The sequence below is a fragment of the Balaenoptera physalus genome (assembly GCF_965194825.1).
Source record: "Balaenoptera physalus genome assembly, chromosome: 9".
Lineage (NCBI taxonomy): Eukaryota > Metazoa > Chordata > Mammalia > Artiodactyla > Balaenopteridae > Balaenoptera > Balaenoptera physalus.
In genome coordinates, this window is record NC_138888.1 from 70,600,644 (window position 1) to 70,628,319 (window position 27,676).

General features: G+C 39.2%; 1 protein-coding gene across 1 annotated transcript in view; it reads right to left on the reverse strand.

Moving 5' to 3' along the window:
* The window catches only part of HTR1E (5-hydroxytryptamine receptor 1E), an 84,619-nt gene that overhangs the window by 24,051 nt on the left and 32,892 nt on the right, over window positions 1–27,676 (reverse strand). The window lies entirely within an intron of this gene.

The following is a 27,676-nucleotide window of genomic DNA, read 5'->3' on the forward strand; positions in this document are numbered from 1 at the left end:
AGTGTTCCTTCCTCTGCAATTTTTTGGAAGAGTTTGAGAAGGATGGGTGTTAGCTCTTCTCTAAATGTTTGATAGAATTCACCTGTGAAGCCATATGTTACTGGACTTTTGTTTGTTGGAAGATTTTTAATCACAGTTTCAATTTCATTACTTGTGATTGGTCTGTTCATATTTTCTGTTTCTTCCTGATTCAGTCTTGGAAGGTTATACCTTTCTAAGAATTTGTCCATTTCTTCCAGGTTGTCCATTTTATTGGCATAAAGTTGCTTATAGTAGTCTCTTAGGATGTTTTGTATTTCTGCGGTGTCTGTTGTAACTTCTCCTTTTTCATTTCTGATTTTATTGATTTGAGTCCTCTCCCTCTTTTTCTTGATGAGTCTGGCTAATGGCTTATCAATTTTGTTTATCTTCTCAAAGAACCAACTTTTAGTTTTATTGATCTTTGCTATTGTTTTCTTTGTTTCTATTTCATTTATTTCTGCTCTGATCTTTATGATTTCTTTCCTTCTGCTAACTTTGGGTTTTGTTTGTTCTTCTTTCTCTAGTTTCTTTAGGTGTAAGGTTAGATTGTTTACTTGAGATTTTTCATGTTTCTTTAGGTAGGCTTGTATAGCTATAAACTCCCTCTTAGAACCGCTTTTGCTGCATCCCATAGGTTTTGGGGCATCGTGTTTTCATTGTCATTTGTCTCTAGGTATTTTTTTATTTCCTCTTTGATTTCTTCAGTGATCTCTTGGTTATTTAGTAACGTATTGTTTAGCCTCCATGTGTTTGTCTTTTTTACGTTTTTTTCCCTGTAATTCATTTCTAATCTCATAGTGTTGTGGTCAGAAAAGATGCTTGGTATGATTTCAATTTTCTTAAATTTACTGAGGCTTGATTTGTGACCCAAGATGTGATCTATCCTGGAGAATGTTCCGTGCGCACTTGAGAAGAACGTGTACTCTGCTGTTTTTGGATGGAATGTCCTATATATATCAATTAAATCTATCTAGTCTATTGTGTCATTTAAAGCTTCTGTTTCCTTATTTATTTTCATTTTGGATGATCTGTCCATTGGTGTAAGTGAAGTGTTAAAGTCCCCCACTATTATTGTGTTACTGTCGATTTCCTCTTTTATAGCTGTTAGCAGTTGCCTTATGTATTGAGGTGCTCCTATGTTGGGTGCATATATATTTATAATTGTTATATCTTCTTCTTGGATTGATCCCTGCATCATTATGTAGTGTCCTTCCTTGTCTCTTGTAACATTCTTTATTTTAAAGTCTATTTTATCTGATGAGTATAGCTACTCCAGCTTTCTTTTGATTTCCATTTGCATGGAATATCTTTTTCCATCCCCTCACTTTCAGTCTGTATGTGTCCCTAGGTCTAAAGTGGGTCTCTTGTAGACAGCATATATATGGGTCTTGTTTTTGTATCCATTCAGCCAGTCTATGTCTTTTGGTTGGGGCGTTTAATCCATTCACGTTTAAGGTAATTATCGATATGTATGTTCCTATGACCATTTTCTTAATTGTTTTGGGTTTGTTTTTGTAGGTCCTTTTCTTCTATTGTGTTTCCCACTTAGAGAAGTTCCTTTAGCATTTGTTGTAGAGCTGGTTTGGTGGTGCTGAATTCTCTTAGCTTTTGCTTGTCTGTAAAGCTTTTGATTTCTCCATCAAATCTAAATGAGATCCTTGCCGGGTAGAGTAATCTTGGTTGTAGGTTCTTCCCTTTCATCACTTTAAGTATATCATGCCACTCCCTTCTGGCTTGCAGAGTTTCTGCTGAGAAATCAGCTGTTAACCTTATGGGAGTTCCCTTGTATGTTATTTGTCGTTTTTCCCTTGCTGCTTTCAATAATTTTTCTTTGTCTTTAATTTTTGCCACTTTGATTACTATGTGTCTCGGCGTGTTTCTCCTTGGGTTTATTCTGTATGGGACTCTCTGTGCTTCCTGGACTTGGGTGGCTATTTCCTTTCCCATGTTAGGGAAGTTTTCGACTATAATCTCTTCAAATATTTTCTCTGGTCCTTTCTCTCTCTCTTCTCCTTCTGGGACCCCTATAATGCGAATGTTGTTGTGTTTAATGTTGTCCCAGAGGTCTCTTAGGCTGTCTTCATTTCTTTTCATTCTTTTTTCTTTAGTCTGTTCCGCAGCAGTGAATTCCACCATTCTGTCTTCCAGGTCACTTACCCGTTCTTCTGCCTCAGTTATTCTGCTATTGATTCCTTCTAGTGTAGTTTTCATTTCAGTTATTGTATTGGTCATCTCTCTTTGTTTGTTCTTTAATTCTTCTAGGTCTTTGTTAATCATTTCTTGCATCTTCTCAATCTTTGCCTCCATTCTTATTCCAAGGTCCTGGATCATCTTCACTATCATTATTCTGAATTCTTTCTCTGGAAGGTTGCCTATCTCCACTTCATTTAGTTGTTTTTCTGGGGTTTTTTTCTTGTTCCTTCATCTGGTACATAGCCCTCTGCCTTTTCATCTTCTCTATCTTTCTGTAACTGTGGTTTTTGGTCCACAGGCTGCAGGATTGTAGTTTTTCTTGCTTCTGTTGTCTGCCCTCTGGTGGTTGAGGCTATCTAAGAGGCTTGATGGGAGGCTCTGGTGGTGGGTCAAGAAGTGGTTTGAATGGTATGTTTTCAGAGCATGTGGCAAAAAATTATGGGAAAAAGAGAACCTGGTAAAGGCATGAGAGCGTTTCTGGAAGAGTGTTCAGGAATTTTGCCTTTCAGCTTTCATCAAACTTGTCTGAGTGGAAGGTCTCCAGTGTCGTGTAGAGTGAATATGATGTGGACAGCCCTCAGAGTGCTAGGACTGAAGACCTGGCTTTGCTCCTTGCCAGTTCTTTGACTTGGAGGAAGCTCCTAAACCTGCCTGGTCCTCTGTTTTCCTCATTTGGCTGCTGGAGGTGCTGGGTATAGGATGGACTGGAGCACTCATTTTCTCCGCTGCAGTTTCCCACGGAGGCCTGGGGGATATCTGCTTGACTTCGCAGGAGAGGGCAGAGAGAGCAGCAGCATTTTCAGTAACCATTTCCCACCCACTGGAAAACCTTGTGAGAGATTGGTGAAATTGGGGAAAGCCTAAAGCTTACACATGCAGGCTCTGTCAGTAAAAAGACCCCTGGACACATGAACCTGTTGTATCCAGACCTCAGTTCTGTCTGTTTCAGCTGTACACCAGGACACTGGGTGGAAAAGTCAGGGTGGTCATTCCCTGATTATCTTCAACTCAGGAGAGAGGGACAAACACTGTAGTTTTTGCATCAGGTGGAAACTGAATTTGCCAACTAACTTTAATATAGCAGATGCCTTGATTCCTATTTGGAACATTATGATTGCTGTAAGTGAGTTGACAGATGTAAAAGCACATGGATAGTACTTAGCACATAAATAAACACTATTTAGGTGTTAGCTATAATTATTATGATTGTTGTTACTATTATTATTTTCAATTGGTTAGACTGCAAAAAGTTGTAACTAGTACTCCCAAATTCCTGCATGATTCAGTACTGTTACCTAATTCACAAAGTTGTCCTGAGCATCAATTTAGATAATAAATATCAATGAGCTTTGGTAACTACAATGCACATTATATAATAGTGATGATAATGTAGGATTTAGGGTCTTTATGTGATTCCATGGGGTGCAATTCCTTGCCAAGTTCTCTTGCCTCTACTGAGTTTTTCAGGACCATTTCAATCTCTTGGTCAGATAACACAGTTAAGCATTACAACTGAATTCGTAAGTAATTTGTTCATCTCCCAGCATGAATAATTCATCTTAAAGATATTTCATCAGGGCTTCCCTGGTGGTGCAGTGGTTGAGAATCTGCCTGCCAATGCAGGGGACACGGGTTCGAGCCCTGGTCTGGGAAGATCCCACATGCCGTGGAGCAACTAGGCCCGTGAGCCACAACTACTGAGCCTGCGCTTCTGGAGCCTGTGCTCCGCAACAAGAGAGGCCGCGATAGTGAGAGGCCCGCGCACCGCGATGAAGAGTGGCCCCTGCTTGCCGCAACTAGAGAAAGCCCTCGCACAGAAACGAAGACCCAACACAGTCAAAAATAAATAAATAAATTAATTAAAAAAAAAAAAAAAGATATTTCATCAATAGGTCTCCTCTTAATTCTATATTGAAACAAAGCTGTCGTGGTTCTGGGCTCATGCCTGTTGTGCTATTTTAAAAGATTTCAGAACATTTACGTAAAAATCCAAGATTGTGGAAAGAATTTGGACAGATGTCAATAGCGTGTTTTAGTGTTAATCCAAACCTGGATTGAACCCCTTTGCTTTAAATGCCTGCTAGTTCTCTTTCTAAGACAAAGTATGGTCACTGAATGGCGAGGGCCGTTTCTTGTTCTTAGTATTGTATTATAGTCCTCACTAAACTTGTCCTAATTTATTAATTCGACATGTATTTACTGAGCACCTACTCTATGTCAGTTACTCTTCCACTTGTTGGGGATATGGTGTAAATAAAACAGATAAAAAACTTTGCCTTCCACAAACTTATATCCTATTCCTAGCCGAATTTATTTAAAATAAAATGTTAATTATGGCTCCTTTAGAAACAGACTTAAAAGTGCATTTAATATAATTCCTAGGACAATAAAAATTATGGAGAATGTTTTAAGTATATACACACATACATACATACCTCTTTATTCTTCATATGCAAACACTCCTCAAAACTTGAGAGTGCTTATTAAGTTATTAATGTACTTGATCAGATTAACCTAACAGCATTATTTGCATATTTACTATATTATCTCTTATTAGGACAAAAGTAAGTAATTGTCTTCAGCAAAGATAATACCACCAATGTGTTTGACTTGATACTTTTAAGTAAGAGCTTTACATTTTCCTCATCATCTTTCAGTCACTAAAAATTCCTGATCCCAGAACTTGAGGTATGTATATATATTTTGAAAGCATATCTTTAAAGTTTGACCAGAAGAACCTAGCAATCATGAAATGTATGTTCCTAATACAGCAGCTCCTAAATCAACACTTTGTAGAAATTACTTATGTCTTAGGAAAGGATTTTCTTTCTGGGTTTTGCTAAATTCAGTTGAAACAACGGAGTTACATTTTAAGTTAGATCTAAAAAATGGTTCTCTGTTACAAACTGTAAATGACTCAAGTTCAGGAAAGATGAAAGGGAAGGATATTCTTACTAATAGTTTAAGATAAACGCTGCTTATTTATAGAAACCAAAACATGAATTTGCATCATTTCTTTTACATGTTAAAGATGTTTCTGAATTTGCAATGCATTCTGCCATCCTTAACTAAGCTTTTTTACATGTCCCCTGCCCCGCCCTGTCTCTCTCTCTCTTTCTCTCTCTCTCTGTTTTCTCTAATCAGATAACGTGGACTTCACAGGGGAAGTTTCAGGGTGTGAAAATTGCATGGTAAATAGAATATAATTAAACTATGTGGCCTGATAATGAATCAGTAATATGCTATATTCCACATAGATTTGACTGGCTTTCATTCAGATTACCCAGTTTCATTCCATTATCTTTAGAACTTTCATATTTTATAATCTTTGTTCCATTTATTTTCCCAAGAGAGAAAGCTCAGTATCTTTTAAATTCTGCACAGATTCCAGACTGGTCTTTAGAACCTTAAGAACCCTTTGTTGGGAAGAAGAACAGGTAATTACACTGAAGACACAAATTCGATTCACCAGTCTGATGGGATGTAGCATACACCATGGGGCTCATCCCAGACCCCTCTTCAGGGCTGACCCACCCCTGGGTCCTCCCTCCATCAGTCCTTCTTTCTTCACTTCCTTGCAGGTGAATCTCCTCAGAGGACTCCCCAGCCAAACTTCTGCACACAATTCTCCATCTCAGTCTGTTCTGAGGAGACAGAATCTAAGACGGAAGGGGAGCGGTCTAGGACAGTGTCTCCAATCTTTCTTTATTCCTCAAAGACCAGTAAAGGTGTAAAATTTTCTAAAGCACATTTAGAAGGTAGGTGTTTTCTAGAGAGAACTGAGGTAGGGAGTAGGTTATTTGGACACTTGGGTAACTATGGTAGAAGTACAGAGGAGGTAGATACTTATGGGAAAAAAGTGGTCTGTAATTAAGAAGAATGAAAAGAGATAGGGCTTTTAATGCCTAAAGACAAGCCTCCTTGATGTGTCAGTCGCCTCTGATACAGAGCTGGAGAACACTGTAATTCGAGGCCAAGTTTGAGGCCTGGTTCTCATTCCTGAAGGAGGGATGGATATTGCTAGAGGGACATGTAGAAGGGCTCAGAGTGCAGAGGCATCCCTCAAGGGAGGAAGCAAAGCTTCATTTTCTATGAAAAACAAATGAAGTGTTTGAGATATAGTGGATATGTCTGACCAGTATTGCTGGAGACACTGGGGTAAAAGAATGAAGGCATCAGCTCTAGAATGTTAGGTTCAAATCCTGGTCCTATTGCTTACTAGGTTGTCTTTGGTTAAGTTACTTGACTTCTCTGAGACCAGCAAATTGGACTTAATATCAAAGGACAGTTGTGAGAATTAAATAGTGTGTGTAACACACATAATACACTGTGTAGTAGGTATTAAATATGAAGGTAATTACTTATTTACCTATGTAAATAGTACCAGTTTGTAGGGAATACTTCAGCCTCAGCAGGGGCTGAATAGCTCTTTCCTCTGTTCTAGGAGACTGAAGAAGATATAAAGGATAGTAAGGAGAGTTTCTTCAATGGAGCTGAATTACAAAGTATGGATCTACTCTAGGGCATAAATTATCCTGTCATTACTCATAGCTTTGTGGAGTCATTACTCAGGCATGTAAATATTTACCTATGAAGTGGTAAACATAATTTATGCAATTCAGGGAAATGCCAAGGTTCATGGGAGGCTAGAACTGTTAGACTCTCAGAAACTCACTGAGGATTTTAATGTCGTCCACTGGTTTCTTTATCTAAATTTTAATTTAGAGTATTTAGCATTCTCTATATTAGTTTAAAAGAAGCCCTTTCAAAGCCCTCCTACACTGTTGGTAGGAATGTAAATTGTGCAGCCATTATGAAAACCAGGATGGAGGTTCCTTGAAAAACTAAAACTAGAGTTACCATATGATCCAGCAATCCCTCTCCTGGGCATATATCTGGAAAAGATGAAAACTCTAATTTGAAAAGATATGTGCACCCCATTGTTTATAGCAGCACTATTTACAATAGCCAAGACATGGAAGCAACCTAAATACCTGCTGACAGATGAATGGATAAAGAAGATGTGGTATACACAGACATACACACACACAAACACACACACACACACACACACACACACACACACACACACACTCAATGGAATATTACTCAGCCATAAAAAAGAATGAAATAATGACATTTGAAGCAACATGGATGGACCTAGAGATTATCATACTAAGTGAAGTATGAGACAGAGAAAGACAAATATCATTTTATATCATTTATATGTGGAATCTAAAAAAGTGATACAAATGAACTTATTTACAAAACAGAAATAGACTCACAGACATAGAGAATAAACTTATGGCTACCAAAGGGGAAAGCAGGGGGAGGGATAAATTAGGAGTTTGGGATTAACAGATACACACTACTATATATGAAATAGATAAACATCAGGGATCTACTGTATAGCACAGGGAAGTATATTCAATATCTTGTAATAACCTATAATGGAAAAGAATCTATAAAAAAAAATGTACATATAACTGAATCAGTCTGCTATACACCTGAAACTAACACAACATCGTAAATCAACTATACTCCAATTTAAAAAAAAAAGCCCTTTCAAACTAAAGCTAACAATAAGTAGCAAAACTGAGGGTTCCTATTAGGTACGGTACTTAGAGTTATGTTTGAAGTACAGAATTTTAAAGCTAGGCGTGACATCAGAGCCTCTGTTGCCTTCCATTTTTTTTTATTAGTTTAACCCTTTTATTTTTTATTTTTTTAAACATCTTTATTGGAGTATAATTTTATGGAAATAAAAGAGAAGCTGGAGGGGTAAAGGGACTTGCAGAGTCCTACAGCTTGTTAATGAAAAGACAGATCATTACCAGTGCCTCCAGACCCAAAGTCCAGAACATTTTCCACTGCACCACACAACCTATACAATCAGTTCCCGAAAAGACAGACATGATGAGCTAGTGGTGGCACTCAGGTCGTCTGGACACATGGCCTCTCCGTTGATCGGTTCAGTAAATTAACCGCATACACCTACCCATGCTCCCAGACACAATTTATACTCATAACGACTCAGAAGAGAAATATGAACCGAATGTGAATGAGTATAACTTGGAGGTGGAATCAAAGCAAATGATCTCAAGTTACATAAACACTTTGCTTTTGACAGTAATAAAGTACTGCCAAGATTATGGAACTAGGAGAGTGATTCTGCCTGACGGAAAAAGGATTGGACTTACTGTCAGAAAGTTAATGATTATGAAATACGTATTTGTTTATACTCAGAAAGTTGTCACCGTGAAGCCTGAAGACTAAAAACTAACATTAAGAAAATGGGAAGGATTCTAAAATATACACTTTCGCCCAAAATGTGTACCAATGCTGTTGTGGAACCAAGTATCTCCATTTCTTAATGAGTCCCTCCCGTGCACTCATTCAGGCGGCATCTGTGTTGGGTGGTGTCTGCCCTGTCAGATCCTTCTCCACCCTTGAACCTATTCGGGCTTTAGAAACTGACTTCTTCAGACAGGATGAGCCAGCTCCCCTACCCTCAGCTTTTGTGTGGATTTGGTCAGTGAGAGGTCGGAGGATGGGGAGAGAGTGAGGTTGGTGCGTGTATCACCCCATGAAGCATCCTCACCTGTGGAGCATCCTGGCTCCTTCCTTGTTGGGCTGCAGTTTGGCAGTTTCTGCACCCCTCTTCCTAAGGTCAAAGTTCCTGCCAGGCATCCTGGTCCCCTAGCGTTGACTCTGACAGGCTAGCTTCTGAGAAAATTCCCTCCTCGCCTCTTTGGGCTTAGGAATGAGTGGTAATAGTTTTTCACTGCTGTCAATCCTAGGCTCCTCCATCACCCCTGTGGCTTCCCTTAATCCTGTCCACTCTTTTGTAAATATTGCCTTCATTAAAATCTCTTCAAATACCCTTTTAGTTTGTGCCTTAAGTTTCCTGCTGGAACTTTTCACTGATATAGGCATGCACCTAATTCCTAATTTATACATGCACTGCAGTGTATCGTCATTAAATATCTTAAAGGCTCCAGTGGCTTCTATGTACGTGCTGAGTTTCCCAACTACACCGTAACAAATTTGAATACATATGCAACCACTTTGCCATGTCCAGGAGGTAGTTTTCTTATATCTGTTCATGTCAAAACTCTTTAAATACATCTTATTTTATTCCTTCTTGTCCTTTCCCCTGTCATGGTAATTTTTCTGATCACCTACAATTATTATTCATTCTCCAGCAATAGTTTTAACTTTCTTGAGTCATGACTCATTTGCGAACCAGATGAAAACATAATTTTTCTCCCAAGAATAGTACCTAAAACATATATATAACAAATTCACGTATAATTTATTTTACTCAACTGGAAATTGATTTTGACCAGAATAATTTATTCATGGACAAAATCATGTAAAACCTAATAGTGCCTTTCTGGAAAAATTGAAATAAATCTAATTTGTGAAAAAAAAACCCAAAAAACCACCCCTCCTAAAAAGTAAACATTAACTCTGTCCAAATTAAGACTTCTGATATTAAACTTGAAAAAGAGGTTGGCATAGCAATGTGAAAGTTATCTTGGGCACTAAATTGATTTTGATATTTTTATTTTGATGGCAGCTGGTGCTAAAAACTGTGACTCAATGGTGGGTTGTTGTCAAAGAACATCAAAATTTTCCAAGATTCTTTTGGGTTGAATTTATATAGTGTTATTTCCTTTGTCCCCAAATCAATGAGTTTAACCTTGGCCAAGCTGGTATTATTGATTTTCTCTATGCCAGAAAAGAAAGGATTATGAATTCACATTGAAGTTTTAAAGTTGTCTAAACAGAAGGAATCTGCAAGAGGCGCCTCTTTCCAGCAACAGAATGTAATAAGCAGTGCTTTCCATGAAAAATATTAATAATTTGATTTTCCTTTGCCAACTTTCAATCCACAGAGGAATGAGTGAAAGTGAAGGAGACTCCCACGGTGAGTGAGTGAGTGAGTGTGTGTGATATTGAATAAGGAAAAACTGATATATTTTCTTTTAAACAATCATTATGTTGATGAATGGTCTGTGGGGTAGAAAAGAAGGAATCACTTTTCCTTGAGTGTGTTTCAAGTATTCTAATAATTTCAGGGTTTGGTCAAGGGTGTCCCTAGAGTAAAAATTCTACCAGTATCTCTTTTCTCTTAACTTAAAGATTTTATTATTTGTAAGCAGAGTGAAGAGGAGGTCCATGTATCAGGTGGCCTGGTGGAGTGAGGAGGGCACACATGTAGGATAGCCTGGAGTGGGGTATCAGAGCATAAGCAGGGTGACAGGGGCATCCACATGGGGCCAGTGGCCTGGCATGGAAGTATCAGAACGAACTGGTTGAAGAGGGTATACATATGGAGTGGGGTTTCAGTGACTGAACATGGTACAGAGGACATCCATGTGTGGTCATATAAAGCCTTCGTGGATTAAGGAGGACATCTATGCAGGAGAGAAGTAGTAGTTTCGAAGATGGGAAACTGGTTACATATAGGGGAAGTGTTTAAATAAGTAACTATAATAAGGTTAATGGAAGCCAGATTTCTCACTGTTGGAAAAAGGAATTGCAAATACGGAAAAGGAGAAAGCTTGAATAAACTCAGTGGAATTAAAAGATTTAAATGTGAACTCATGGTTTTCAGTATATACAGACAGATGTCTTAATAGCTGTAGATGTAAATGTGTGTGGATTTATATGCATTGCATATACATGTATTCCCAAGATTACTAATCTCTGTCCGCTGAGTGGCCCTGGGAGCAGTTACGCTCTGAAAGCAATAAGCCCTCCTAGGATTCAGACTTTGGTTTCTAAATACCATTCTTAAGGGAACCAGGCATCTTTGTATTGGGTTGGGTCTCCGTAAGATTGCATGGAAAAACCGGAATGAACTTTTTGGCCAACCCAATAGAAATGGATGATTACAGGTCTGGAACAAGGAAGGTACAAATGAGCTTGGAACATACCACAAAGCAAGGAAATGCTCAAAGAATAATGAGGACATGTTAAAGGACAGAGAAGCCACCTTGAAGGGGCTCCCATTGGCCAAATCTGTGTCAATTTGAGCTTCAAAATAAATGATAGTAATGGATTATAGCCTATAGAATAAAATGAATGGTGAGTCCACACTGATAAGAAATAAATGAATGAATAAATTAAAAGTTTGAAAGTACATCCTTATAAAATATTATTAATTACATAGGGGGACAGATTAACTTCAGAGTTGAGAAGACTGGCGGAAATCATCCTAATCAAGTGACCAAAGTGAACATAACCAATAATAGAACAAATTGCAATCATGTACCATTTAATAGGACTACAGTATAGCTTCTGTGCTATTTTTACTAAGATGTATAACCTGGATCTAGTCATAAGGAAATACCAGACAAACCCAAATTGATGGATATTCTACTGGCCTGTGATTTTCTACAGTGTAAAGGTCATGAAAGTTAAGACAGACAGTGTTCCAGATTGAATGAAATTAAAGAGACGTTGATTCTGAAGAGGATGCTTTTGCTATGAAAAAACATGACTGGAGTGAGAAATAGATGCCATTAGTGTTTCAATATTAATTTTTTGATTTTGATGGTTGTAATGTGGTTATGTAGAGAACATCTTTTTTTTTGGTAGGAAATACACACAGAAGTATTCAGGGGTAATGGAGCATTAGCTTGGCAACTTAACTCTCAAATGGTTTAAGAAAAAGCTCTTTGTACTGTACCCGCAACTTTTCTGTAAGTGTGATTGTTTCAAAATATAAAATATGAAGGATTTTATGCAGGAGGCATTTGAATGGAAGCATGAAGAATGAGAGGATCTGGCTGAGCAAAGATGAAGATCATTCTAGGCTGAGGATACACGTGGGCTGGGTGGGCTAACTGAATCTCCCACTTAGCCACCCCTCCCCAATTGCTACTGCCGTGGCTCATATTTATCATTTCTGACCCAGACGATTGCAACAGCCTCCTAACAGGTCTTCCTGCCTCCAGACAAGGGAGCACATAGATCTCATACTTATAAAAGCTGTATATGTTTATCACGGACATTTGTGATGAGACAGCAAGTTGAAAATGAGAAGTAAAAATTATCCATCATCGCACAACCCTAGTAGTACCTGGCAAATTTTCTACCATACTCCCCTACTCCCCCTATACACTCATAGAGATATCCAGGATAATTTTCTCTGTGTGTGTATTTTGCTTAATAATTGTATTGTAATTATCTTCTCTGGCTATGAAATAATCTTTGAAAACATGATTTTTAAAATTACAGATATGTCATTATAGTTAGAAGTTTAGACCTTTCACCCTATAATCAATAGGGCTGCAATGACATGTTTTTTGTGTCTTTAATTATTTTCTTAAGATAACTCCTCAAAGTGTAATTGAATCAAATGCTAAATATTTCAGGGCCTTTTATACAAATTGGAAAACTGTACTACAGAAATAATATATCAATGTATACAGCTACTGGCCATAATGGGAAAGGTACCAGAGACTTCCTTGTAAAAGTGGGTCATTTCACTGAGTTTAGGTTATTTTTTTTTTTTAAAGAATGCCCAAAGCATATCTTCAAATACCCTGCTTGGTCTTTAAACCCTGCATAACTAAGAATATGAAGGGTGCTTTCTTAATTTCTCTTTGTGCTTGTTCATTATTAGTGTATAGAAATGCAACAGATTTTCATATATTTATTTCGTATATTTATTTTGTACCCTGAAGCTTTTCTGTGTTCATTTATTATTTCTAACAGGTTTTTTTTTTTTGGTGGAGCATATATTTATAATATAATAGTTTTTTTGGTGGAGTCTATATATAAAGTTATCCCATCTGCAAATAGTGACAGTTTACTTCTTCCTTTCCAATTTAATTCCTTTTATTTCTTTTTTGTGTTGTCCTTTTCTGGTTTTGGTATCAGGGTAATGTTAGTCTTGTAAAATGAGTTAGAAATCATTCTCATCTCTTTAATTTTTTTGAAGAGTTTGAGAAGGATCAGTATTAAGTTTTCTTTGAATGTTTGGTAAAATTTACCTGTGAAGCCATCTGTTCAGGACTTCTGCTTTTTGAGAGATTTTTATTACTGTTTCAAACCTCTTTACTAGTGATTGGTCTATTCAGATTTTCTATTTCTTCATGATTCAGTCTTGGAAAGTTGTATGATTGATCTGAATAATTAATCCATTTCTTCTAGACTGTCCAAATTGTTGCTGTATAGCTATTCAAAGTATTCTCTTACTAATAATCCTTTGTATTTATGTGGTAGCTGTTGTAATTTCTCCTCTTTCATTTTTGATTTTATTTATCTGAGCCTTCTCTCTTTTTTTCTTAGTGAGTATAGCTAAAATTTGTCAATTTTGTTCATTTTTTCAAAGAACCAGCTCCTAGTTTCATTGATTTTTTCTATTGTCTTTTTAGTTTGTATTTCATTTATTTCTGCTCTAATCCATATTATTTCCTCCTTCTACCACTTTGATCTTTGTTTAGTCTTTGTTTCCTACTTACTTTAGGTGTAAGTTTAGATTGTTTTTGAATTTTTTCTTGTTTTTTGAAGTAGACCTGTATTGCTGTGAAATTTCCACTTAGTATTATTTTTGCTATATCCCATAGATTTTGGTATGTTGTATTTTTATTTTCATTCATATTCAAGTATTTAAACGTTTCTCTTTTGATTTCTTCATTGGCCCAATAGTTCTTTGATAGCATGTTGTTTAGCCTCCACATATTTGTGATTTTCCCAGCTTGCTTCTTATAGTCGATTTCTAGCTTTATATTTTTGTGGTTGGAAAAGATGCTTGTTATTTTAATCTTTTAAAATGTATTGAGGCTTGTTTTGTTTCCCATCATACGGTCTAACCCTGAGAATATTCCATGAGCACTTGTATTCTGCTGCTTTTGAATGGAATGGTCTGTATATATCTGTTAAGTCTATCTGTTCTAATGTTTCATTTAAGGCCAATGTTTCCTTGTTGGCTTCTGTCTGGATGATCTATCCATTGATGTAAGTACAGTGTAAAATTTCCCTGCTATTGTTGTGTTGCTGTCAATTTCTCCCTTTAGGTGTTAGTAATTGTTGTATATATTTTGGTGCTCCTAAATTAGGTGCATATATATTAATAAATTTGTTTCTTGATGGATTGTCCCCTTTATTATTATATGCTGATAATTTTGATCTCTTGTTACTTTTGTAGCTTGAAGTCTGTTTTGTCTGATATCGGTATGGCTACACCCACTTTCTCTTAGCTGTCATTTGCTTGGAGTATCATGTCCCAACCCTTCACTTTGAGCCTATGTTTGTCTTTAGAGCTGAGATGAGTGTCCTGGAGGCAGCATATAGTTGGGTCTTGTTTTTTATTCCAGCCACCCACTCTGTGTCTTTTGATCGGTGAATTCAATCCATTTATATTTAGGGTGAATATTGATAAATGAGGACTTAGTACTACCATTTTATCTTTTGTTTTCTGGCTGCTCTATGTCTTCGTTATTTCTTTTTCTTTGTGTTTCTGTCTTCTATTTTAGTTTGATGGTTTTCTATGATGTTTTTGTCAGTTTCATCTTTTTTATATTTTGTGTCTCTGCTCTAGATTTTTGTTTTGTGGTTACCCTAAGGTTTGTATACATGCCTCATAGATAAAATGTCAGTTTTCTGCTGATAGCATCTTATCTTCATTTGCCTATATAAGTTCCATTCTTTTCCTCTTCCTTTTTTATGTTTTTATTGCCACAAATTATCCCTTTTTATTTGTGGGTTCATTTCAAATTGAAGTAGCTATAGTTATTTTCAATGATTTCCCCCCCTTTAACCTTTATACTATAATTGTGTTTAACAACCTATTCAGATATAGAGTTGCAATTTTCTTATTGTCTATTTATCACCTTACTCAATGTTTTATTTACTTTTGCCTTGTGTTTCAGGTAGAAGAGTTCCTTTCAACATCTCTTGTAAGGTAAGTCTAGTGGTGATGAACTCCCTCAGATTTTGTTTGTCCGGAAAGTCTTTATTTCTCCTTCATATTTGAATGGTAACTTTGCTGGATAGAGTATTCTTGGCAGACAGTTTTGTTTTTTTTTTTTGTATTTTTGTAATGGCTGGCAGACAGTTTTTATCTTTCAATATTTTGAGTACACCATTCCACTCTCTTCTGGCCTGTAGAGTTTCTGCTGAGAAATATACCGATAGCCTAATGGAAGTTCCTTTGTAGATTACTGTCTTTTTATCCCCTGGCTGCCTTTAAAATTCTTTTTTTTAATCATTGACTTTTGATAGTTTTAATATAATGTGTCTTGGAGGAGGTCTTTGTTTGCATTGAGATAATTAAGTGTTCTATTAGCCTTGTGGACTTGTGTATCCAGTTCCTCCCCCAGGTTTGGGAAGTTCTCAGCTGTTATTTTAATAAGCTCTCTGCTCCCTCCTTCTGGGATATGCTTATCTTTTTTTAAAATAATTAATTAATTAATTAATTTTAATTTTTGGCTGCGTTGGGTCTTCATTGCTGCGTGCAGGCTTTCTCTAGCTGCAGCGAGCGGGGGCTACTCTTCGCTGTGGTGCGCGGGCTTCTCATTGTGGCAGCTTCTCTTGTCACAGAGCACAGGTTCCAGGCACGCCGGCTTCAGTAGTTGTGGCACAGCTGTGGTGCACGGGCTTAGTTGCTCCGCGGCATGTGGGATCTTCCCAGACCAGGGCTCGAACCGGTGTCCCCTGCACTGGCAGGTGGATTCTTAACCACTGCACCACCAGGGAAGCCCCTGGGATACGCTTATCTTTATGTTGCATTTTCTAATGGAGTCAGGTAGTTCTCATAGAGTTTCTTCATTAAAAAAACTTAGTTCTCTCTCCTCTTCTACCTGAATCATTTCTAGATTTCTATCTTTGAGTTCACTAGTTCTCTCTTCCATATAGTTTGCTCTATTTCCAATGATTTCTAATGCATTCTTCATCTCATTTATTGAGTTCTTAAGCTGCAGAATGTCTGTCGTGTTCTTTTTTAGAATTTCAGTCTCTTTGGTAAAATATTATTTCTGTTTGTTAGTGTTATTCCTGAGCCCACTGATCTGCCTCTCTGAGTTTTCTTGTAACTTGTTAAGTTTCTTCACGACAGCTATTTTGAATTCTCTATCAGTTAGATCACAGTCTTTCATGACTTTAAGTTTGGTTTCTGGAGAATTGTCATTTTCTTCTTGTGGTTCTGTGTGACCAAGGTTTTTCATGGTGCTTGATGAGTTATTCCTTTGCCAGTGCATGTGAAGTAGCAAACGCCTTTCTTCTTTAGGTAAAGCTTTTTTTGCAAACTTGATTCTATCAACAGGTTGGTAATTAGAGGCCTTTCTTTCGTTTTTCAGTAGGTGGCGCTATAGCACAAGTTTTTGGTTTCTCTTACCTGCGCTTCCTCAGGCTGTATTTGAGAATTGGCACTTTCCATCCTCTACTGCCTCTGCCGGAGGTGTTGCGGTGTCCTTGTCATCATTGCTTGTGCCTCTGGGGCCGCCGGAGCCTTGTTGCTTCCAGTGCCCCTGCTGTTGCTGGTGTTGTCATCGGGGGCACGGGAATGGTCGACGCCTCTGCCATGTTTGGGGTTGCCTGAGTCGCGGGCACCACCGCTGTGGTGAGGGGAGGCAAGTGAGCCAGGGCTTCAGGTGCCTCTGCCCCATCTGGGATTGTCAGGTTTGCGAGTGCCACCTCCACTGCACCGGGTTCCCTGTGGCTGCATGTGCTACTGTGTTGGGCGGCCAGAGTCGTGTGTGTCACCTCTGCTGCTGCTTCTGCATTCTCTGGGGCTGCGGCTGGGATGGTGGGCACCACGTCCATTGTTCCCCCGGTTCTGTCTCCTGTGTATGTTCCAACCCACTCACCTTTAGATCTACAGCCGTGTGGATCTCTCTGGCGTCCTGGTGTGTTGGGCAGAGGAGCCTTTGTTGAGTTATGGATGTTTTATTTTAACTGTAGGTTGAAAGGGAGAGGCAACGGGAGCATCTCATGAAGCCATGATGCTGATGTCACTACAGGAATAAGTTTCTTTACAGACATTTAAGAAAGGAATCCTCTAGCAATGCCTTGCACCTGCACATCTCACTAGGCATACCTAAGACGATAGTTCCCGGTCCAGCTGAGACTGCTACATTTTCTCTGCAAACCAATTCATGCTCTTATACCTCCTATCCTGGCTCCCCAGTCATACATGCACAGAGGAATCATTTTGTTCTCCAAAGCCCAGCTGCTCATATGTGATCTGTGGATCAGCAGCGCTCCATAAAGAATTTTTAATCCATTTCACTCACAGAATTAAAACAGCATTAACTTATGAATATAATGAATAATGCTTCAACCATTACTTGTGATATTTTAAGAAGATGGTAATTGAAACATTGAGATTATTCAAGTAGTGTAAAATTTTACAGTTAATAAAAGTTCCTCTAACTACAGTAGGTAAAATTTTTTTAATTATTGCAAAATAAAAAAATTATAATGCTATGTTAAAAATCATAATGATGGCATCGAACAAAAACATTTCTTATACTTCGTTGACATTATCGCTCTGCTTTGTAGATTATCTGCTTTGAGGATTCCATGAAGTAAAATTTAAAAACATTAAAAAATGGTTTCGGTTTCTGTTCCTGTCCAACACAATGATTAGCTTCTTTATCACCCGGTCAACCTACGCTCACACAATCCAGACTCACTTTGGTGCCACTGTAGGCAAAATGCAATTAGGAAGGAAAATTTACTGCTGAACTCATCAGACAACAAGGTCCCCAAACATGTATAAATGACTTTTGATTATCCACTACTTTGCTTTCTCTCATCAGCAGAGACAACTGGAAGCTGAGTGAAAACAATTTTATTTGTAAAATCAGGGTAACCTCCGAGTTTAGAGAGTTCCTATGTGGTTTTTATAATCTGTAAAGATTCTGAAGAGGATTAAGCCTACAGGAGAAAAAGGGTGAAATAATCAGTTTAAGAATAAGTATTTATGTGTGCTGTTATTATCATCGTGTGTGTGCGTGTGTGCGTGCCTGTATTCCGATAAGACTTCACTAACAAAAGTAGGCAGCAGCCCAGATGTAACCCATGGGTTGTAATTTGCTAACTGCTAACCTTAAAGATACTCAGAGATGACCTGGCTGCCTGAGGGGACTGTGGCCCGGTCTGCTCCTCTGTGAGATGGAACCTGTCCCAGGGGCTGGTGCTGTGCTTAGAGCTATGCACGTGGGTGGCACAGGGCACTGTGTTGGAGAGTTTCTAACCAAGTGGTGGGTGCAGAGGCCAGAAGGTGAGGGCTGTGCTGGAGTAGGCTGAGCTTTCCTAATAAGAAGCAACAGATGCTTTATTCCAGATCAGGCTCAACTCTCCTAATGCCCCCCGCCCCACACACACGCACACATGGTTTCTGGGCCCTGGGTGGGCATTGTCCTTGCTGGGCCCCTAGGAGCCCTGTGCTAGAAATGGCCCAGTTGTAGCTCTTCCAGGAATCCAACGCGTCTTGCACCTGCATCTCCAGGTTCTCTTGGGTGAGGAAGTTTTTCATCTTCTCCTGCAGCTGTAGCACTTCCAGCTCCTAGAGTCATGTCCAGGCCTGCGCCTCTCCAGCCTGGGGGGCCCTGTCCTTGGCCTGCTGCTGCCCCTGCTCCGGGTTCTTGGCCTACTCCCAGGCCGTCAGCTCCCGGCACTCACTGATGGCCTTCAGCACCTTGCACTCTGCCAGGACCCAGCCCAGGCTTGGTCTGCCTTCTTCTGCACTTTGGGCACTAATTTCAGCCTGAGGACCCACACAGTCTGGCAGTACTGAGAGTAATGCTGGGTCCACATGGAGAACTCCACAGGATCCACCGTGGATGGGTCCCCCCACACCTGACCTTGGACTTGGCCTGCGGGGCGTGTGGCGGGTCTTGTGGCCGCTCACTGGGAGCAGCAGTGGGGCGCGCTCCCAGGTCCTATTTTATCATCATTTTTACGTCAAGCCTCAAATTAGGTATTATTGTTGCCATTTTATAGATGAGAAAACCAAGGACTTTGACCCAGGGAGCCCTGCAAAGAATCCAGGCTCTGCCATACAACCCGGTCTCAGTGATCTTTTGCAAGTAGAATATCAATACATGGAAGCAATTGTCACTTTAGAATTTGAAAGAACTTTATCAGATTAGTTATTCTGTTTTTTCCCCTGTATCTGTATTGAAGGCTGCTGTGCTCCGGGCATGGTGCTAGGAATACAATAGCATTAAGACAGTTTTTGCCCTTAAGAAGCTTAACCTTTAGGTTAAGAAGTTGCAGTTGGGAGTGACAAAAAACCCAACTCAATGTGACTTGAGGGCAAATAGGAAATGTATTAACTCACATATCATTAAACAGTCCAGGGACAAGACTGGTTTCAGATTGACCTAGGGCTTCAAGTGATGTTCTCTGTCTTCCCATTTCTTAGTCCCACTTTATTTTTGGTTCATTCTTCAGCCTCCTGTTTTGTGATGACTTCTGGTATGAGTCTGTATTCAGGCTCCCCAGTCTAAGTTTCACTGTGTCCTATTAGGTCTCCTTGGGCACACGCCCATCCCTGAACCAAGCACTGGGGCTTGGAGCATGATTGGCGCTAAAATGGCTCTGCTCTAAATCCTGTGTGGGATCTCTGTGTTGGGCGGAGTCAACGCCCTCAGAAACACTGAGCTTATTGTAAGAGAAAGGGCAGTCTCCCAGAGAGAAATTTATTTACCAAGAGAAAGGTCTATAAAAGCTGGGGGGTGGGGGAAAAGTCTACAACAGAGGTGAAAGCATTAAGAGACTAGACAGACTCTACAATGCACAGGCTCCTGCAGAGACACGTTAAGAGGAATAGCTGATTCAGTACTGGCCAGGTCAGGGAAGTAGACCTGGGGAAATAGTGCTTAAGCTGAAACCTGAAAGACAAGTAGGGGTAACAACCTATCCTGGGCTAGAGAGGTAGGCAGAGGCCAGATCAGACAGGTAGGTCCTGGAGTTCACGTAGTGGAATTTAAACTTTATGAGGGCAATTGGAGTAGATGATTGCCTATTTTATCAGTAGGGCACCTGGAATGCAGATCACCTTCTGCATCATAAGCATTTGTTTTGGAATCTTTCCTACTTTTTCTTCATATTTTTATCTTAACTTTTCTCTGTTCCCATTTGCTATCTTAATGCCAGCTGGCACTCTGTTTCCTACATATCACTTTTTCCTTGCCACGCACATCTACTTCGATTCAGGAGGTCATTCCAGCATAAACTCTGGTGAATTGACCCAGGCGAATTTCTAGATTCCTAAACTGAATAATGGTCTTAACAAAACATTACTGTCTATGGAGGAATTTAATATTTGACAGAAGTGTCATTTAAATTTAAAGGTGATTTATTCATGAAAGAAGTTGGGACCACTTAGTAGCCATCAAGAAAAACAAAATATTAGATCCTTACCTCACACCAAATAAATACCAAATGGATTAATCACTTACATACAAAAATCATAATACCAGATGAAAACTACGGAGTTTCTTTTAAAAACAATCTTGTATTAATAGTGACTTATAAATATGAAACAAAACCTAAGATTGATTAATTCACTAATTTATTAAAATGAGACAATTCTGTAAGGCAAAAATTATCCTTAAAGTCAAAAGAGAAATGCCATACTACAAAAAAATATGCTATTCAGATTATGTATTTCATTAGCATTAAAAGAGTTCCCCAAAATCAATCAGAAAAAAGAGAACCACCCCAAAAGGAAAATCTTACAGAGAATATAAACAGAGTTCACAGAAAGGAATGCTAATGTTTTTTAAACTGTGAAAAAAAAAAGTCTTATAATTGGAAGGAAGGCAAATGAAACTACCATGAGATTCTATTTTTTACTTATCTGATTATCAAAAATCATCAATTTTGATAACACACTGTGCCTGTGACAGTGGGGAAAATAGGCACTCCTATACACTGCTGTTGAGAATTTCAAGATGTTCCAGAGAAGAATCTGGCAACAGCTATCAAAATTACGAATTCATGTACACTTTTGACCAGCAAATCCACTTACAGGAAAGTTGTTTCTACAAGGATATGTATTGAATCACTGTAACAGAAGAAGTTTGCAGAAACAAACAAAAACCCAACCCTCGGGCTTCCCTGGTGGCGCAGTGGTTGAGAGTCTGCCTGCCAATGCAGGGGACACGGGTTCGAGCCCTGGTCTGGGAAGATCCCACATGCCGCGGAGCAACTAAGCCCGTGAACCACACCTACTGAGCCTGCGCTCCGAAACGGGAGAGGCCGCGACAGTGAGAGGCCCGCGCACCTCGATGAAGAGTGGCCCCCGCTTGCTGCAACTGGAGAAAGCCCTCGCACAGAAACGAAGACCCAACACAGCCAGAAAACAAACAAACAAACAAAAAAAACCCAACCCTCCTAAATAGCCTTTATTACCACACTAATTAAATAAATTAGGGCACATGTATACCTGAAATATGATGCAGCCATTACAAATAATAATGCAGCATGAAATAATCTCCAAAATATAGGAGAAAGAAGTGGGGTGTAGAACAGTGCATCCAGTATGATACCACACGTGTAAACTTTATGCTAGGACATGCATTTGATAGCTCTGGTAGAATACACAAGAAACTGATTTTGTTGACTGCCTCTAGGGAGAGAAACTGGTGGCTGAAAGACAGAGGTGGGAGGGACAGTTGCTTTGTGCGTATATTACCCACCCTAAAAATCTCTCTCCTTCCCCAAGTACAACTGCCCTGTGATGCTCTGAAGGTCAGCTGACCCCTCTTACTTTTTTCATCTTCTCCTGAAATGAAACTATCTCTCCTTAATGCTCACATCTTCCAAAGACTAGGTGCCCTGTTATCTAATGAGATCTTTATATAAGACCCTTTGTAAAGTATAAAACACTGAATACGGGTAAGGAATAACTATTATCAATACTAGTCTAATACCTTGAATTGTATTAATTTGACAAGCAAAGCAAGGAAAAGTTGGAGTAGAAAAATAAATTTCCCTGATCTTAAGTAGATTTAAGCGTTCCTCTCTTCTGTGTATTTAGCCTTTCCTTGTCAGAGAAAGGACCACAAATTCCCGAGGTTTAGTACGGTGCTTAGCTCACTGTGGGTGTTTAACAAATGTTAAATAATAATAACAGCTATTTATGGAGCATTGCCCTACCTGATGATCCTTTCCCTCCATTGAGTCACACCTTCTAGCAAGCCATTTTTAAAATGTATTCCTAACTAAATTAAGGTGGAGTAACTCACAGTGAGAATTGATATTTATATAAAAAAGAGAACTGGCACAGAACCAATGATTTAAACTGCAACTTTCCAATTCTTTCTTGGTGGCATTAATAATGGTGGCCTTTGGAAATGTCTTTTCTTTTATCAAATACCATATTATAATTGTGATAGGCTGGCTCAAGGGTAATCTTCTCAGTTGCTGTTTTTTTTTCCTCCCCTTTGCTTTTATATTTTGTGATATGCCATGGGGGAAGGGCATCAAAGGGAATAATAATCTAATTTTAACCTTTAATTGTTCTTGCTGTTTAACTATGTCTCTGGTTTCACAGTCTTCCTGCTCATTAAGCTATATCCCTCCTCTGCTATGGCCCATGAGTCCATGGGGGCTGAGATAAATGATCTCTGAAGGTCTCTTCAATTCAGACACTACATGTTCCTTTAGAAAAGATGTATATTTTATGTGTCTTGTATTGTTTTTGTTTGTGAAGAATTATGTCTGTTCAATAAACTTGAATAAAATATTAACCCTTTAAAACGATAAAAATTCTCTAGGTCCTTTAAGAATATGTCCATGGAGCTGAGTTTCTGAAACTCTGGTTTAATAAAAATGCATAGTCATATCTCTAAGGCATCACAAAATTGGTTATTCTTACCTGGCATGCCTTTTCTCTGCCTGGCAAACTCCTACTCAACCTTCAAAACTCAGCCCAAATGTCATCTCCTATCTGAATCTTTCCCCAGCAAAGATGGGCAGCCCCCTCTCTGCTTCCAGGCCACCTTTCAACCCTGCAGCTCTTCTCTTGAGCTCTGCACTCATCTGCTTTTGTGCCTGTACTACTCCTTGTCAGCAAGAGTGTTTCCTATTCACCTTGGAGTCCCCAGTGACTGGAGCATAGGAAGTACTCAACAAATGTATCTTGAAGGAAGGAATGAATAAATTATTGGAAGTAATAAGTCCTGGGTTCTAGTCTCAGGTCTGCTGCCAATAATGTGTGGTCCTGAGCAGCTTGATTAACTTTTCCAGACTTCGATTTCCTCAAGTATAAAATGAAGGGATATTTTAGAAGCTCTCTTAGGCCTATTTGATGATTTTGTTTTCTTTATTATTATTAAGACTATTAACTCCTTTGGGCAGGGATTCTATCTTCTGTGTCACTGTACATAGCACACTGTTTCATAAATATTTGTTAAATTGCTCAGAAAAACATGAATCGAAAAAGTAACTTATGATTAAATTGTTGGGCAAATGGTGTCACCTCAAACCAAGGGGCTGGTCCTTTTGCATGGTTAGCTTTGAAAGAACATTCATTATATAGAATTTTTTGTTCACATTTTTATGCATCTTCAAATGTGAAGGGCACCTGTGAAGCAGTGGCAGCAGCCAGGTCTCAAAGAGACAAAAGTTAATGAAAATAAATGATAATCACTATCATGAATGGATATCATTTATTGAGCACTTATTTTGTGCCAGGTAAATTATATACATTAATTTTAATTTTCAACACAACTTTTCAAAACCTTAGAAAACGATCAAACCAAACCTTAGAAAAGTTATGTAACTTGCTGTTCCAATTATCTCTTGCTGTGTAACAAAACCTCCCAAACAGAATGGTATATAACAACAACTGTTTTATCACACTCCTGGATTCTGTGGGTCAGGAATTCAGACATAGCATGCTGGGTGTACTTTGTCTCTGCTCCTATTTGTAATCATTCCTTGAATTATTTACTTATACTTAGTCTGGTGTGTGTGTGTGTGTACACACGCTAGGAACCCCTAGATGGACTGACCTGGCTGTTGGCATTGCCTGGGAAGGTGAGCCTGGGATTAAGCGTGATGCCTGCTAGGCCAGTGGTCCTCAACTCTGGCTGCATGTACATTAGAACCATCTGGGAAACTTGTACAAAATGCTAATGACTATAACCCATCCCAGAACTCCTAAGTCAGAATCTATGGGGGGTAGGGCCAGACACTGATATTAAAAAAAAAAATTTCCCAGATGAATAAAATATGCAGTCAAGTTTGAGAAGTACTGCACTAAGGAATTCAAATGCTTTCAGTTGCGTATCACTGAGACTCCCTGGAGTGGGACTCATAGAAGATGGAGGAGTGGGATAGACTCCATGCCAGGAATGAGAGCCTTGTTATCAGACAGGGAGCTTTGCGCAGAAGGTGAGGAGACTCAGAACTGCCTAGCGTCACAGGTCAGCCAGCTCTGGTCCCACGTTGGGCCAGAGCAGCAGTGAACATGTCCCAGGATTGAAGGAGGAGCACCTCGGACAGCTCCCCTGACAGAGGTAGGAAGCCCAGGATGCTGAGTCCCTCAAGGCAAGACTGGTCTGGAGGGCTTCATATGGGGCACGGAGCGGGGCAGTGATGGGGAACTTGACTGACAGATGCAATGGAAATGAGGCAGAAGGTGATATTAATTGAGCAGATTTGGCTCTGAAGCAACAGCCGGGGCAACACAGTCCAGGGGTGGATGGAACACAGTAAATCTGGAGGATATGTTTCTAATGATGTTCCTTTTCATTTCTTTTAATGGTACTATATTGTTTCATTTGTTAATTTTAAATGATCAGTTATAATTTTATGAGAAAGTCGTCATTCTTATAAATGAAATAATTCTTCCTAATTGAACAGCATTAAAAAATATAGGGATACCAAAATTAATAAATATTTGTTATTTGTAAAGGTTTCTTTTGCTGAAGTTTTCACTTAGTTCTTCAGTACTGTGAATCGCTATTTTAAGAGAATTTAAGACACTTTGAAGCCTTTTGTTCCAACTGTAATTTATCACTGTTGTAAAGAGAAGTCAAAGTAATACAGTGTAATCCCACCATGTCCTCATTTAACTTAGTCAAATCTGACTACCCATGCTTGAAGAAAAATACAAAGGCAGAGGAAGGAAGAAACAATTTAAATACTGCAAACGATTCTGCTCTATCACTAAATGAGTGTATTGCATTTTCTCTGTCTCTCACATTGAGAGCATCTTGCTATGCTGATTGTGATCTTTGTGTTTATTGCTTAGACCACATATTTATGCATATTTATTACTGAATACAGTTATAACATAAAACTGCAAATATTTATGTACATTGTACTTTAGGGGCAACATGCAGGAAGTTTGCGAATAATTGTAAATACACTTGATTTTTGTCTTGCGGGCTAATAATACAACCACCCCACACCACATGATACGATTCCAATGCATATTATTTTATTCCTACAGATGAGCTTTCTTTATAATCACATGATTTAGTTTTCAGAACTGGAGGGCTGGTTATTGTCAGGAAGCCTTCCTTGCCCCAGGTAAGGTGCCTTTCTCCTGTACTCCATAGCACCCAGTGCAACTCCTCTTCTAGAGTTTTCTAGAATTATGTCCTGACTTGTACAGCAATTTTTACTTGTCTATATTGTCCTACCCCTAAGACTGTGAAGGCCTTGGAAAGAGAGTTTGTTCATTGTATTTCCAAAGCCAGACATAGTGTTTGGTGTATACTAGGTACTCGGCAAGTATTTACAGGACAAATGATGATATTAATCTCTCTATATCTATGTCTGACCAGTTTCACAGCTGCTTAAAATGATGTACGTTCAATCCTTGCCATTTCGGACCCAAGCAACTTCAGGCAAATGGTTTTTGATTTTTTTCTTTAACCTGCTCCAGGGTTGAAAACCACACACCATGTATTATAAACTGTTCCAGTTGTTCATCACCAAGAAATTCTCCTTCATGTGCAAACAAAATCTCACCTGCTTTGTGTTCACATCTTCTTTGCCCACTCTGTGAACTAGTAAAAGGTACATGAAAACATGCTCTCAGGAAGGCAGTTCTTACTTTGAAGATTAGCCTTGGGAATTAAAGGCGAAACAGAAGCACAAGGCATGGATTGTCGATTTATTGTTTCTGTGTGACTGACGTCAGCCTCAGTAGTCGTTGGTGCTGATAGTACCCTTCCCCATGGATGTATTCATGTGCATGCATCTGTTTCCCTGCACATTTTTCAGTGTTTGCAGATGCTCAGAGTCAGTCACGGGCTGAGCGTTCCCCTCGGGAAGGAGTTAATAAACCTACCGAGGGCTGCAGTAGACCAGGGACATTTTCACACCTTCCATGGGTAGGGCCACACATACCATTTCAGATTTAATTTGTCTCCACTCTTAATTCCAGGCACTCACATCACATTCTTAACTGTTTAGCAGGTGTGACATTCCTCTCAATGCCAGTCTTGAGCATGGATGCCTGGAGCCTGATCTCGTGCCACAAGTTCATGCATTTGTTACTGATCTTCCCTGCTGTGCATGTCAACCTGTGACTTTGCTATGGCAGTCAAGGTACAGAAGTAGCCACGTGTTAAGGGAATCTGGAGTAATTAAAGGGCTCAGATTTAAAAGGGCTTATTCAGATGAGCTCTGCAAAGGACTTGAATTTAGACTAGGGTTTTTTTTTTTTTGGCAGCACTGCACGGCATGTGGGATCTTAGTTCCCCGACCAGGGATCGAACCCGCACCCCCTGCATTGGAAGCACAGAGTCTTAACCACTGGACTGCCAGGGACGTCCCTAGGTTAAAAAATGTGGAATATGCCCTCATCTTCACTTGCCACCCATTTCTGATATCAGGATACATGCAACGATGCATGTCTCTGTGTGTGCCCATGTCCATTTGCATGTGCACACGTGGACATTACAAAGCCCACAGGCAAAACGAAGGTGACAGTCACTGCTCAATGGAATGACCTCATCCCTCCTCTCCTGCTCAGCACCCTGCTCCTGGCTCTTCTCCCAGAGTCAGACCTTCTTCACAGCCATGGATACACCTCTGGCCAACAACACCGCTCTGACACACTTGGCAAAAGAAGGGCATGGAAGTGAATCATTAAATTCGTTGATACGGAGGAGAAAATTAATTAGAATAACCAGATGTTCAGGAAAAGAGTAATGAAATTTGATCCCAAGCTTGGGCAAATTAAACTCATATAATTCATTTTCATCACACCTTAGTCTCATTTAAGTGGGATGTGAAAGAATGGGAAAGAGTTAAAGTCAGGTACAATAATAAATCGAGTCAGAAAAAACATTCTCTTTTATTTCACATGTGATCTCGCATTGAAATGTTTAGCATTATAATTAGGTCTGACTTCTTTAATTGTAAAGGCATGAAGAGAGGATTTGAAAACATGAAAAAAACCCCATTCGACTTCCATAGCAACAAGAGATTTTCTGAATCAAGTGAACAGCAGGAATATTAAAAAAAG